This window comes from Pristiophorus japonicus, chromosome 6 (genome assembly GCF_044704955.1).
Source record: "Pristiophorus japonicus isolate sPriJap1 chromosome 6, sPriJap1.hap1, whole genome shotgun sequence".
In the NCBI taxonomy this organism is placed as follows: Eukaryota; Metazoa; Chordata; class Chondrichthyes; family Pristiophoridae; genus Pristiophorus; species Pristiophorus japonicus.
Window position 1 is genome coordinate 176,176,045 of NC_091982.1, and position 16,483 is coordinate 176,192,527.

Sequence of the window (16,483 nt, forward strand, 5' to 3'; positions counted from 1 at the left end):
TTTAAAACTGAGTAAATATCTAATTCAGATCACAGGTCCCTTGATAATCCTCTTGGGTTTAGGGATAATAAACGGCAATAGAATCTGTGCTATGCAAAACATTATCTGAGATAGAGTTGCGTGCAGCACTGGGATTCATATGTCAGTTCTCTTTGAATTGTCATACCTCGTTTGTGATTTGGCTCATCAGTTTATTTGTCAAAATAAGAGTGGCAAGATTGGTAACTCTATCCCTGTTGGTGAGGGAGTTGGTTGTTGCAGTTTGCTTTTTAGCTGTGCAGATGAACAGAATCCAAAGAGATAGAATTCCCAAAGTGTAAAGTAAATGAGACCATTGTGTTTGACAAAGTGAAAATGTTTACATTTATAAGGTTTATTCACCGTGAAATACTGCAGCTGCAGCACTATGATGACTCTGTATGGCACACTGAGCATCTGCTTCACCCTTTCTCACTGGAAATCTCATCAACATTTCCTACTGTCTTCGCTCCATTACTAACTAAATTAATAGTTTTTCTATTATAGGTCAAAGTGCAAGCCACACACAAAGGAAAAAGGAACGATCTTTGATTTATATAGCACTTTTCATGCCCTCAGGAGATTTCACAGCCGATAAATTATTTTTGAACTGTAGTCACTGTTGTTTAGGTGATATGGCAACCAAATTGCGCACAGCAAGGTTCCACAAACAGCAATGAGATAAATGACCTGTTTTGGTGGTGATGTTTGAGTGGTAAATATTGGTCAGGTCACCAGAAGAACTTCACTACTCTTTGAATAGTGCCATGGAATCGTTTACGTCCACCTGACCAGGCACATGGGGCTTCAGCTTAATGGGAACCTATGCAGGGAGACAGAGGGGAATAAAATGGAGACAGAAGCAAAAGATAGAAAGGAGAATAGTAAAAGTGGAGGGCAGAGAAACCCAAGGCAAAAAACAAAAAGGGCCACTTTACAGCAAAATTGACAAAGGGGTCAAAGTGTGTTAAAAAGACAAGCCTGAAGGCTCTATGCCTCAATGCGAGGAGTATTTGGAATAAGGTGGACGAATTAACTGCGCAGATAACAGTGAACAGGTATGATGTGATTGGCATCACGGAGACATGGCTCCAGGGTGACCAAGGCTGGGAAATCAACATCCAGGGGTATTCAGCATTAAGGAAGGATAGACAGAAAGGAAAAGGAGGCGGGGTGGCGTTGCTGGTTAAAGAGGAAATTAATGCAATTGTAAGGAAGGACATTAGCTTGGATGATGTGGAATCGGTATGGGTGGAGCTACGGAATACCAAAGGGCAGAAAACACGAGTGGGAGTTGTGTACAGACCTCCAAATAGTAGTAGTGAGGTTGGGGACAGCATCAAACAAGAAATAAGGGATGTGTGCAATAAAGGTACAGCAGTAATCATGGGTGACTTTAATCTACATATTGATTGGGCTAACCAAACTGGTAGCAATGCGGTGGAGGAGGATTTCCTGGAGTGTATTAGGGATGGTTTTCGAGACCAATATGTCGAGGAACCAACCAGAGAGCTGGTCATCCTTGACTGGGTGATCTGTAATGAGAAGGGACTAATTAGCAATCTTGTTGTGCGAGGCCCCTTGGGGAAGAGTGACCATAATATGGTAGAATTCTTTATTAAGATGGAGAGTGACAAAGTTAATTCAGAAATTAGGGTCCTGAACTTAAGGAAAGGTAACTTTGACGGTATAAGTTGCGAATTGTCTAGATTAGACTGGCAAATGATACTTAAAGGGTTGACGGTGGATAGGCAATGGCAAACTTTTAAAGATCATATGGACGAACTTCAACAATTGTACATCCCTGTCTGGAGTCAAAATAAAACGAGGAAGGTGGCTCAACCGTGGCTAACAAGGGAAATTAAGGATAGTGTTAAATCCAAGGAAGAGGCATACAAATTAGCCAGATTAAGTAGCAAGCTGGAGGACTGGGAGAAATTTAGAATACAGCAGAGGAGGACAAAGGGTTTAATTAAGAGGGGGAAAATAGAGTACGAGAGGAAGCTTGCCGGAAACATAAAAAATGACTGCAAAAGCTTATGTAGCTATGTGAAGAGAAAAAGATTAGTGAAGACAAACGTTGGTCCCTTGCAGTCGGATTCGGGTGAATTTATAATGGGGAACAAAGAAATGGCAGACTAATTGAATAAGTACTTTGGTTCTGTCTTCACAAAGGAAGACACAAATAACCTTCCCGGTGTACTAGGGGTCCGAAGGTCCAGTGAGAAGGAGGAACTGAAGGATATCCTTATTAGGCGGGAAATTGTGTTAGGGAAATTGACGGGATTGAAGGTCGATAAATCCCCAGGGCCTGATAGTGTACATCCCAGAGTACTTAAGGAAGTGGCCCTAGAAATAGTGAATGCATTGGTGATAATTTTCCAACAGTCTATCGACTCTGGATCAGTTCCTATGGACTGGAGGGTTGCTAATGTAACACCACTTTTTTAAAAAAGGAGGGAGAGAGAAAACGGGTAATTATAGACTGGTTAGCCTGACATCAGTAGTGGGGAAAATGTTGGAATCAATCATTAAGGATGAAATAGCAGCACATTTGGAAAGCAGTGATCGGATTGATCCAAGTCAGCATGGATTTATGAAGGGGAAATCATGCTTGACAAATCTTCTGTAATTTTTTGAGGATGTAACTAGTAGAGTGGACAGGGGAGAACCAGTGGATGTGGTATATTTGGACTTTTAAAAGGCTTCTGACAAGGTCCCACACAAAATCAAAGTACATGGTATTGGGGGTAATGTACTGACGTGGATAGAGAACTGATTGGCAGACAGGAAGCAGAGAGTCGGGATTAATGGGTCCTTTTCAGAATGGCAGGCAGTGACTAGTGGAGTGCCGCAGGGCTCAGTGCTGGGACCCCAGTTCTTTACAATATATATTAATGATTTGGATGATGGAATTGAGTGTAAAATCTCCAAGTTTGCAGATGACACTAAACTGGGTGGTGGTGTGAGCTGTGAGGAGGACGCTAAGAGGATGCAGGATGATTTGGACAGGTTAAGCGAGTGGGCAAATACATGGCAAATGCAGTACAATGTGGATAAATGTGAGATTATCCACTTTGGGGGCAAAAACACGAAGGCAGAATATTATCTGAATGGCGGCAGATTAGGAAAAGGGGAGGTGCAGCGAGACCAGGGTGTCATGATTCATCAGTCATTGAAGGTTGGCATGCAGGTACAGCAGGCGGTGAAGAAGGCAAACATAAGAACATAAGAACATAAGAATTAGGAACTGCAGTAGGCCATCTAGCCCCTCGAGCCTGCTCCGCCATTCAACAAGATCATGGCTGATCTGGCCGTGGACTCAGCTCCACTTACCCGCCCGCTCTCCGTAACCCTTAATTCGCTTATTGGTTAAAAATTTATCTATCTGTGACCTGAATATATTCAATGAGCTAGCCTCAACTGCTTCCTTCGGCAGAGAATTCCACAGATTCACAACCCTCTGGGAGAAGAAATTCCTTCTCAACTCGGTTTTAAATTGGTTCCGCCGTATTTTGAGGCTGTGTCCCCGAGTTCTAGTCTCCCCGACCAGTGGAAACAACCTCTCCGCCTCTATCTTGTCTATCCCTTTCATTATTTTAAATGTTTCTATAAGATCACCACTCATCCTTCTGAACTCCAATGAGTAAAGACCCAGTCTACTCAAGGTAACCCCCTCATCTCCGGAATCAGCCTCGTGAATCGTCTCTGTACCCCCTCCAAAGCTAGTATATCCTTCCTTAAGTAAGGTGACCAAAACTGCACGCAGTACTCCAGGTGCGGCCTCACTAATACCCTATACAGTTGCAGAAGGACCTCCCTGCTTTTGTACTCCATCCCTCTCGCAATGAAGGCCAACATTCCCATTCGCCTTCCTGATTACCTGCTGCATCTGCAAACTAACTTGTTGGGATTCATGCACAAGGACCCCCAGGTCCCTCTGCACCGCAGCATGTTGTAATTTTTCCCCATTCAAATAATATTCCCTTTTACTGTTTTTTCCCAAGGTGGATGACCTCACACTTTCTGACATTGTATTCCATCTGCCAAACCTTAGCCCATTCGCTTAACCTATCTAAATCTCTTTGCAGCCTCTCTGTGTCCTCCACACAACCCGCTTTCCCACTAATCTTTGTGTCATCTGCAAATTTTGTTACACTACACTCTGTCCCCTCTTCCAGGTCATCTATGTATATTGTAAACAGTTGTGGTCCCAGCACCAATCCCTGTGGCACACCACTAACCACCGATTTCCAACCCGAAAAGGACCCATTTATCCCGACTCTCTGCTTTCTGTTCGCCAGCCAATTCTCTATCCATGCTAATACATTTCCTCTGACGCCGCATACCTTTATCTTCTGCAGTAACCTTTTGTGTGGCACCTTATCGAATGCCTTTTGAAAATCTAAATACACCACATCCATCGGTACACCTCTATCCACCATGCTCGTTATATCCTCAAAGAATTTCAGTAAATTAGTTAAACATGATTTCCCCTTCATGAATCCATGCTGCGTCTGCTTGATTGCACTATTCCTATCTAGATGTCCCGCTATTTCTTCCTTAATGATAGTTTAAAGCATTTTCCCCACTACAGATGTTAAACTAACCAGCCTATAGTTTCCTGCCTTTTGTCTGCCCCCTTTTTTAAACAGAGACGTTACATTAGCTGCTTTCCAATCCGTTGGTACCTCCCCAGAGTCCAGAGAATTTTGGTCGATTATAACGAATGCATCTGCTATAACTTCCGGCATTTCTTTTAATATCCTGGGATGCATTTCATCAGGACCAGGGGACTTGTCTGCCTTGAGTCCCATTAGCCTGTCCAGCACTACCCCGCTAGTGATAGTGATTGTCTCAAGGTCCTCCCTTCCCACATTCCTGTGACCAGCAATTTTTGGCATGGTTTTTGTGTCTTCCACTGTGAAGACCGAAGCAAAATAATTGTTTAAGGTCTCAGCCATTTCCACATTTCCCATTATTAAATCCCCCTTCTCATCTTCTAAGGGACCAACATTTACTTTAGTCACTCTTTTCCATTTTATATATCTGTAAAAGCTTTTACTATCCGTTTTTATGTTTTGCGCAAGTTTACCTTCGTAATCTATCTTTCCTTTCTTTATTGCTTTCTTAGTCATTCTTTGCTGTTGTTTAAAATGATATGTTGGCCTTCATAGCAAGGGAATTTGAGTATAGGAGCAGGGAAGTCTTACTGCAGTTCTACAGGGCCTTGGTGAGGCCCCATCTGGAATATTGTGTTCAGTTTTGGTCTCCTAATCTGAGGAAGGACGTTCTTGCTATTGAGGGAGTGCAGCGAAGGTTCACCAGACTGATTCCTGGGATGGCAGAATTGACATATGAGGAGGGACTGGATCAACTGGGCCTGTATTCACTGGAGTTTAGAAGGATGAAAGGGGATCTCATAGAAACATATAAAATTCTGACGGGACTGGACAGGTTAGATGCAGGAAGAATGTTCCCGATGTTGGGGAAGTCCAGAACCGGGGACATAGTCTTAGGATAAAGGGTAAGCCATTTAGGACCGAGATGAGGAGGAACTTCTTCACTCAGAGAGTTGTTAACCTATGGAATTCCCTGTCACAGAGAGTTGTTGATGTCAGTTCATTGAATATATTCAAGAGGGAGTTAGATATGGCCCTTACGGCTAAGGGGATCAAGGGGTATGGAGAGAAAGCAGGAATGGGGTACTGAAGGAATGATCAGCCATGATCTTATTGAATGGTGGTGCAGGCTCGAAGGGCCGGATGGCCTACTCCTCCACCTATTTTCTATGTTTCTATGTCTCTTCTGAAAGACAGAAGTTTTACTCGAAAATGTTTTTCTATTCTTGGGTTAAATTTCCCATCCTTGTGACTTACTAATGTGGCGAATGGATCTTGATTATGTTTTTACTGAAGGACAATTGAATCCATATCTTCAGAATGTTCATGGACTCTAATTGTCATGTATCCTACATGGCTACTGTTGGTACCATCTCAAGGTGTGCCACCAGAGGGCACAGCAGTGGGAGACTCATAGGTTACCTGTACAGGTATGCGTGGCCTAGTATAAAAGGCAGGCCACCAGTTGTGATCCTCACTCTGGATTTAACTGATAAAGGACTAAGGTCACTACAGTTCAACTACAACACACTGCCTCATGGAATCATTGTTAGAGCATCCAAGGACACAACTGGTGACGAGATTATGAACTTTCATGCGGAAATGGCTACCCTTGGTACGTTGCAGCAGTTTGCTGGTGATGATTGGGACGCCTTTGTGGAGAGGCTCGAACATTTTTTTACAGCAAACGACCTGGCAGGAGACGACCCGGCCACACTGGCTGATAAGCGCCGCGCTATCCTGCTAACCGGTTCTGGGTCCAACGTCTACGGCCTCGTCAGGGACTTGCTGGCACCAGCGAAGACAATGACCAAGTCATACAAGGAGCTCGCAACCCTGATCCAGGAGCAACTCAAGCCCAAAGAGAGCATCCTCACAGCCAGACACTGGTTCTATACCCACCGATGGCCCGAAGGCCAGGAAGTCGCGAAGTATGCCGCAGACCTCGGGAGGCTGGCGGCACTGTGTGAGTTCGGCACCCACCTCAACGAAGCGCTGCGGGACATTTTTGTCATTGGAATTGGCCATGAGGGCCTTCTTCACAAGCTACTGTTGGCGGATGTCACAGTCACACTGCAGAAGGCCATCTCTGTGAGCCAGTCATTCATGACCTCGACCTGTGGCTCTCGGCAGATGTCTCACCCTCAGGACTCAAACCCGGCAGGTACTGTGCACAGAGTGGCACCATTCAGGAGCTGGACTGTAGAGCACGAATCCTGTCAGGGAAGAGAGAACAGGCCCCCGAGTCCCTTAAGTCAGAGTCCGCCTAGGGGGGCTAATCGAGTAGCACCATGCTGGCGTTGTGGAGGGAATCACAGGGCTCACCAGTGCCATTTTAAAGACTATGTTTGCAAAGGCTGCAGCACAAAAGGCCACCTCCAGCGAATGTGTAAAAGAGATAGGACTCTGTCGATGAGGAGTCCGCAGATGGCCATGAATACAGCGTGGGTTATGAATTGTTCGACAGAGAGGCAGCCCAGTTCCCCGGGAAGATACATAGCATGTTTACCTGCACCACCGCGTGCTCCCCGCTGAAGATGGAAGTCGAGATAGAGGGAAGTCCAGTCTTCATGGAAGTGGACACGGGGGTGAGCCAGTCAGTGATGAATCAAGGAGCCTTTGAGAGGCTATGGGGCAATTCGGCTGAACGACCCGAGTTGGCTCCGTTTCAGGCAAAGCTGCACACCTGCACTAATGAAATCATCCCAGTTGTTGGTAGTGTGAAAGTAAAGGTACTCCACGATGGCGCAGTGCACGTTACCTCTGTGGATTGTTGCAGGTGATGGACCAAAGCTGCTCGACAGAAGGTGGATGGAGAAGATCCATTGGAAGTGGGAAGACTTCACTCCTCCAGCGATCGAAGCCCTTTGTGCTCAGAGGCAAAGCAAGCCCTCACCTGAGGGTGGACCCAGCACCAATGAGCTGACCAGCACGGCACCTGAGACACAGACCACTCAGCACGACTGCGTGGAGATGATCCAGCTGAGGCGACCCGAACGCACCTTCCAGACTCCAGTGGCAGGACTCAGGAGGGAGAAAATCGGATCCAGCAGCAACTTCCCAACTGCAGAGGCAGAACCCGGGGAGAAGAGGTTCGCCGCAGTCGACATCGTGGATGAAGAAAAGATGGCGCCCGCACCACGAGGTGATGCGCTGAAGACAAAGGTGGCCACGGCCAGACCACAAGGTGCAGCGCTGATGGAACAACTTGTGGCACCAAACGGAGAAGCGGATTGGGGTAAAGAAAGCAAGGCTCTCTTAAAGGAGGCCAGCAACCCACTACAATTAAAGGGTCAGTTCCACACATTTAAGCAATGTAACAGTAATTGTAAGTTAGAGACTAAAGGTGTAATGGATTATGTAAAGCGTGTAACTGACCATGTAAAATGTATAACTGATAATTGGAATTGTATACATGTAACCGGCGAAAAGTCGCGCGATTGTGATCGAACCTCCAGAGTGTCCATCATACATAAGGAAAAACTGTGCGATGCAGGATTCCCACTGCACGCAGCCAGTGCTGCGGCAGACATCCATCGGATACACACAGGTCCAGCGAGCTTCCCAAAGCTGTAGCCTGCCTCCCGGGGACCAGAGTCATGCACTATGAAGTGTGGCCACAAGCAGCCAACACACATGAGCTGCGAAGCAAGCGACCTCAGCAGGGCAATGGCAACGGTAGTGACACCATGCCCTAGGTCGGCTCCATCTCTCAGGCAACCGATGGCACCAACGGCCACGAGCCTGAAGGAGCAGACTGCACCAAGTCCATTCCCCTAGATGTAGGGTCACTCACCACTGTTCCCCCAGAGGAAACAAGCACCAGCCAGGATTTCAAACCAAGCGATGCTCAGGCCAGCGAGTCAGCAGTTCCCTGTGCACTGCTAGACGACAGCTCCTCAGGGAGCAGCTGGGACCCAGGGCGTAAAGGAAGGACGGGGGGTCACAGACATCTGTGAACGTGCCTGACGCTAAGGACTACGGCAACAGCCCCGAGAGCAGGCAATGCGAGCCAACTGGCTCCCCACTGCCAGCACCGGGCACTGAGCCGCCACCAGACTGCTGGGACACCACCCAGCGGCTCCTGAACTAGCTTGTCCTCACGCACCGGTCACCGCATCGACAAGGCAGCTAACATTTTTGTCACACCACAGAACTACAAAAAAAAACATTTACCTGAGCTTGAATGCACATGAATGTTAGGAGCCCCGCCACACCAATAAGGGAAGGGGGAGAGAATGGAGTGGTCAGGAACACAAACACACACAAACAGCAACCACCAGCACCCTACTGCACCCACTATCCACCCAAGGTTGAGCTGGTCTACCAGACAAAACCCATATCGAGCTTAAGCCCAGAGCACAGTTAATGCAGGGATGATTTGCACTGAGGGTTCAGGGGGGAGTGATGTCATGTATCCTTTATGGCTACTGTTGGTACCATTTCAAGGTGTGCCACCAAAGGGCACAGCAGTGGGAGACTCATAGGTTACCTGTACAGGTGTGCCTGGCAGCCCACCAGGTGTGATCCTTACTCTGGAGATAATTAATAAAGGACTAAGGTCACTACAGTTCAACTACACCACACTGTCTCGTGGAGTCATTGTTAGAGCATCTAAGGACACAACACTAATAGTACTGAGTTGTGAAAGTCATAAGATGACAACATTGGGAAAGAAATTGCCATATTTCCACCTTTAAACCATGTGAGAAAGACAAAGGTGAAGTTTACCAAATCAAGAATCAACAATCCCTAAAATGGGCTGAATCTATTGTAAAGGATCAGTGTGCTTACAGTAAGTTCGCATGCGTTTAGCAAATGGAGTTTAGCAGATTTCTGTTCCATTCCTGAAATACCTCAACTCCTTGGTAACGATGCACCTAATCCTTGAAAATGTAACAGAAAAGTCATGTGATTCATTTATAAAAGATTTGTGTCAGTTCTATTGGCACATAACTCTTTTTCATAATGAGTACTTTGTTTTGATTTGGATTAAAGATAATAAAAGTAAAAATAGTGTTACTTGTTTTTAAAAAATATATATTTTACTTGAACCACTGGTACTGATGCCATAATGGGAGAATTGACTAGAAGAACCTTAGCCCAACAGTGAGAGAGTTGAAATAATAAAAGATACAGTCATTAACACTGTTGCTTCTGCGACCTTTTCATTGCAATTGCACATTCTGATCCATTCCCTTGCTTTGGAAATCTACCAAGATAGTTTCTGCATTCATGTCACCCTGTCACTGTTGTCAAGATCAATTTTTAGAAAAATTAGAACAAGAAACAAGAATATGTTAAATGCAATTTTTAAGTGTGATATTTTTAAAAAGGCTGTTCAAGCAAGATCACTCTTGAAAATGATTAACAATTTGTAATATAGTTTATTGCAAAAAAAGCATATATCATGAATAAATGTGGTCAATTCCTTGCGTAGAATTTAAAAAAAATAATTTACCAAAAAATTGCATCTACAAACTTAAGCCTAAGCCTTGCTCTATATACTTCTACACAGTTGTGGTACAGCGTATAACAGAGTAAAACTACGATAAATTCTGCTTTTGTATTTCGGGTGTTCACCCTCCAATGAAGGCAAGCACCTTCCATTTTCTCCCAAGTATTTTTTTTTAAGGTCTTGCGTTGCTGTATTTCTTTCCTGTCCAAATGTTGGGCAGGCAGTCTGCTTCCAGACCACTGCCAATACTCTTAGCTAGTTGCTGGGAGGCAAACCATGGTGATTTAGTTACAACACTTCCATCTGCAATTTCTCCTCTTCCCTTATGCAAATGGAAGGAGATGCCTCTCTGTTGATATCATTCAAATTGGTTATCTGAGCAGAGTGCGTTATTGAATTGCTTGCTGTAAATTTTTATATATTTATGGTCCTTGCATTCAAGGTGAAATTATCTGGAATGTCACTCAAATAGGAGCAAATTAATCGGGGCCCCCAGTAAAATTCGCCACAATGCTGAAAAACTGCATTCAATCAGTGGATTGGTTTTGTGTGTCTGCATATGCGCACATACAGAGGCTGAACTCCAGGACACAGTCGATGTATTTACTGAGGCGTATGGGCCTTGCGCTAAACATCAGTAAGACAAAGGTCCTCCACAGGCCTGTCCTCGCCGCACAGCACTGCCCCCCAGTCATCAAGATCCACGGCGCGGCCCTGGACAACGTGGACCACTTCCCTTATCTCGGGAGCTTCCTATCAACAAGAGCAGGCATTGACGACAAGATCCAACACTATCTCCAGTACGTCAGGGCAGCCTCCGGCCGCCTGAGGAAAAGAGTGTTTGAAAACCAGGCCCTCAAAACTGTTACCAAGGTCATGGTCTACAGGGCTGTAGTAATACCAGCCCTCCTGTATGGCTCAGAAACATTGACCATGTACAGCAGACATCTCAAGTCGCTGGAGAAATATCACCAACGATGTCTCCACAAGATCCTACAAATCCCCTGGGAGGACAGATGCACCAATGTTAGCGTCCTCGTCCAGGCCAACATCCCCAGCATTGAAACACTGACCACACTTGATCAGCTCCGCTGGGCGGGGCACATAGTTTGCATGCCAGACACGAGACTCCCAAAGCAAGCACTCTACACGGAACTCCTTCACGGCAAACGAGCCAAAGGTGGGAAGTGGAAACATTACAGGGATACCCTCAAAGCTTCCCTGATAAAGTGCAACATCCCCACTGACACCTGGGAGACCCTGGCCAAAGAGCGCCCTAAGTGGAGGAAGTGCATTTGGGAGGGCGCTGAGCTCGAGTCTCGTCGCCGAGAGCATGCAGAAATCAACCACAGGCAGCAGAAAGAGTGTGCGGCAAACCAGTCCCACCCACCCCTTCCCTCAACGACCATCTGTTCCACCTGTGACAGGGACTGTGGTTCTCGATTTGGACTGTACAGCCACCTAAGAACTCATGGCAAGTCTTCCTCGATTCCGAGGGACTGCCTATGATGATGATGGGGTTTTGTGTAGTATATTGTGATGTGTCAGCCGTGGCTCAGTGCATAGCACTCTCGCTTCTGAGTCAGAAGGTCGTGGGTTGAAGTCCCATTCCGGAGACTTGAGCACAAAAATCTAGGCTGACACTCCAGTGCAGTGCTGAGGGAGCGCTGCACTGTTGGAGGTGCCATCCTTCGGACAAGACGCAAAACCGAGGCCCATCTGTCCCCTTAGTGGACGTAAAAGATCTAAAAGATTCCATGGCACTAGTTCGAAGAAGAGCAAGAAAATTACCACCGGTGACCTGGCCAATATTTATCCCTCGATCAACTTAACAAAAACCGATAATCTTGTCATTATCACATTGCTGTTTGTGGGAGCTTGCTGTGTGAAAATTTGCTGTCGCGTTTCCTACATTACAACAGTGACTATACTTCAAAAAGTACTTCATTGGCTGTAAAGCACTTTGGGACATCTGGTGGTCGTGAAAGGTGCTATATAAATGCAAGTGTTTTTGATTTTCTTAGTGCAATATGTAAACATTCTACAGGCTATTTCTTCATGCATTTTAGTACACATTTGTATTTTAATGTATGGGGGTGGGGTGTTGTGCAGATAGGCCTCGTATGCGCTTGATGCCCAGGGCCCAAGAATTATTAGTCTGACTCTGTTCTCACCAACAATGTTTTTGTAGATCGGCAGAACAGTTGTGCAAATTTTCGTGCTCTGAGATAGAATGCTCTTCTATTATGAGGCATAAACAGGAACTAGCAAAACTCATTTATCAGAGTTAGGATGACTTTTGAGAGACAGCTGGAATTTGCATCTCAGTGTACTAATGGGGAATGTAATATTCTGCTGTTGTGTTGAGCATGGAGGCACCAAATGAAGAATGGAGCATCTCACTAAGAAACAAAAATCAGAGGTGAATGGCATGCCTGGGGGAGGTCTCTTGCAGCTGGCTGGTGGAGGAACTGGTTGCTTCATAGGAGCAGGCTGTGCCCCATTAATGGCTGCAGGAATCAGGCCAGGTAGGTAAAGTGGATAAAAATACAAAAAACCAAAGAGGGAAACTCAACCAGATACCGTCACGGAAATAAAGTCTATTACTGGGAGATGTAATGAAGTGTCCTGTTGTATTCTGTTACAATGGCGCAATTGGAGTCTGTCTTTTACCTGATGATAAATATTTTGTTAGTGTGATACCATGATTATCTGAAAATTATCTGTTGTCAGTGCTGCCTCATGGAAGTCATTTTGATTCCCTTCCAGGGTCAGAGAAGAATTTGCCAGAATTCTATATTTTCCCTGAATTGGCCTTGTTTAAAAAAATTTTTATTTTTGTCCCTCTCAGGAAATTACATGACTACTATTGGGGGTGGCAGCATTTGGCGGGTCATGGTGCTCGATTGCAACAACTATATGCATTGACCAGCTACTATTTCACTTATTTTTTTCAGGGGCGATCTCTAACAGATTCCCACAAAAATTTGGAGATGAGTAAAGTACGACAGGTCCACAACGTCTTCCCTGCCCCTTGCAACAGAGCACCTGAATGAGAGGGGATCTCATAGAAACGTTTAAAATTCTGACAGGTTTAGACAGGTTAGATGCAGGAAGAATGTTCCCAATATTGGGGAAGTCCAGAACCAGGGGTCACAGTCTAAAGATAAGGGGTAAGCCATTTAGGAGCGAGATGAGGAGAGACTTCTTCACCCAGAGAGTGGTGAACCTGTGGAATTCTCTATCACAGTAAGTTGTTGATGCCAATTCACTAAATATATTCAAAAAGGAGTTAGATGTAGTCCTTACTACTCGGGGGATCAAGGGGTATGGTGAGAAAGCAGGAATGGGGTATTGAAGTTGCATGTTCAGCCATGAACTCATTGAATGGTGGTGCAGGCTTGAAGGGCCGAATGGCCTACTCCTGCACCTATTTTCTATGTTTCTATGTGACAGAGGAAGAAACATATTGGATTGACCAAATTGTGAATTTATTACTGTGCTGTCACAGCCAAAGGGATTTCCATATTTTACAGGAATGTTTGCCTATTTAAGGAAGGAAAATAAGGTAAACCACAATATGTTAGAGCACAAGAAAGCAATGCAAGAAAGCTAGACAAAATATATTTAACAATTTGTAGTGACAGATCATGTAGCGTATATGAATCATTATATCACCATTCCAGTGATTGTCACTGCTTTAGACCCATTGCTGAAGTGGCACTTACAAGTTAATTAGATAAACCTGTCTCAACCAGACTTAACTACTATTATTTTTTTCTAAATGGCATAAAAGTAGTTTCATTGGCTGGATTTTCGGATATCTATAGCCTCAGTTAGCGGCCAGAGGGAGAGTTAATGTGAGCGTTAGAGCTTAGCGACCGAGCGCACAGCTTTTAGCGCCCCAACGGAAAATTCATTAGAGGCTCACCGGGGGTGAAATCCATTAGCCCCTGGCTGCTGACAATCACTCCAATCATGATATAATCCTGGTGCAATGTGCACGTTTGTGCCCCGGTCAATAAATTCGATGCATGCGCCTCATTGAGGGCCCGCCAATAATAACGTCTGGAAAAACAGTCAGTACAGGCTTGCAGAGTCATTAACTGGTGGTTACTTAAAGGGATGAGGAAGCACTTCCCTGGGAGATCATAGTCAGTTCAACGTTTACACAGAGCACGGTGGTGAGCCTCCTCCGAGTTTGCAGCGGCAGACAGACATAACAGTTCAGCTGTGGAAAAGTAATTTCTAAAACTTCAGTTGGGGCATTACTAGTTTGCCAGCGTCGCATTCTACATGCAAGGCTTCTTGAAGAGAGAAGGACTATCGGCCATGTCGGCGGCCAAAGGAGGAGAGTCCCTAGACGTCGGGGTAGGAGGCCTTACCCCCCACAGCTTTGCTAGCAGCAATGCTCATACCTGGCCCTGTCCAAGGAGCAGTGTGTCAGAAGACTGCGCTTCTGAACGGAGGTCATTGCAGAGATTTTCCATCTCCTGCAGGCAGGCCTGAAGCCTCACATCGGCACCAGGATTGCGCTGCCCGTCGCAGTGAGGATCACGGTGGCACTCCCCTTCTCTGCCCCTGGTTCCTTCCAGGAAGACATATGCTGTCTCACAATTCGCAGCACGTCGTTGCATCCGTGATGTCATACAGGCTCTCTACATCTGTCGAATGGACTTCATTACCTTCCCTGTGACCATGGACAAACGCATGTGGGTTTGCCAGGATAGTGGGCTTCCCTAGAGAGCAAGGAGCAATTGACTGCATGCATGTGGCCTTGCGAGCACCATTCCAGAATGCAGAGGTATTGAAAAAAAACAGAAAAGGATACCACTCCCTAAATGTGCAACTGGTGTGTGACCACACGCAGCGCAACCTCGCAGTCAATGCTTGGTATCCTGGAACCTCACATGATGCGTTTATCCTCCGGGAGAGCACGGTGCCATGACTGTTTCAGCCACCACGGGAAGGCAGAGGTTGGCCACCTGGCTAATGATCCCCCTCCGCATCCCCAACATAGACGGAGGAACGCTACAATGGGAGCCAGGTCTCCGCCTGCAGCATCATAGAGCAGACAATAGAGCTGCTGAAGCGTGATTCTGATGCCTGGATTGCTCTGGAGGCAGCCTTTCAATACTCGCCTCAACAGGTCTCACTATTCATTGTGGTGTGCTGCCTCCCTGGTGCAAAGGTCAAGGATGTCTCGGAGCGGGTGCAGGACATTCTAAAAAGGGAGGGAGAACAGCCAGTTGTCGTGGTGCACGTTGGTACCAACGACATAGGTAAAAAAAGGGATGAGGTCCTACGAAATGAATTTAAGGAGCTAGGAGCTAAATTAAAAAGTAGGACCTCAAAAGTAGTAATCTCGGGATTGCTACCAGTGCCACGTGCTAGTCAGAGTAGGAATCGCAGGATAGCTCAGATGAATACGTGGCTTGAGCAATGGTGCAGCAGGGAGGGATTCAAATTCCTGGGGCATTGGAACCAGTTCTGGGGGAGGTGGGACCAGTACAATCCGGACGGTCTGCACCTGGGCAGAATCGGAACCAATGTCCTCGGGGGAGTGTTTGCTAGTGCTGTTGGGGAGGAGTTAAACTAATATGGCAGGGGGATGGGAACCAATGCAGGGAGATAGAGGGAAACAAAAATGAGGCAAAAGCAAAAGACAGAAAGGAGATGAGGAAAAGTGGAGGGCAGAGAAACCCAAGGCAAAGAACAAAAAGGGCCATTGTACAGCAAAATTCTAAAAGGACAGAGGGTGTTAAAAAAACAAGCCTGAAGGCTTTGTGTCTTAATGCAAGGAGTATCCGCAATAAGATGGATGAATTAACTGTGCAAATAGATGTTAACAAATATGATGTGATTGGGATTACGGAGACGTGGCTCCAGGATGATCAGGGCTGGGAACTCAACATCCAGGGGTATTCAACATTCAGGAAGGATAGAATAAAAGGAAAAGGAGGTGGGGTAGCATTGCTGGTTAAAGAGGAGATTAATGCAATAGTTAGGAAGGACATTAGCTTGGATGATGTGGAATCTATATGGGTAGAGCTGCAGAACACCAAAGGGCAAAAAACGTTAGTGGGAGTTGTGTACAGACCTCCAAACAGTAGTAGTGATGTTGGGGAGGGCATCAAACATGAAATTAGGGGTGCGTGCAATAAAGGTGCAGCAGTTATAATGGGTGACTTTAATATGCACATAGATTGGGCTAACCAAACTGGAAGCAATACGGTGGAGGAGGATTTCCTGGAGTGCATAAGGGATGGTTTTTTAGACCAATATGTCGAGGAACCAACTAGGGGGGAGGCCATCTTAGACTGGGTGTTATGTAATGAGAGAGGATTAATTAGCAATCTCGTTGTGCGAGGCCCCTTGGGGAAGA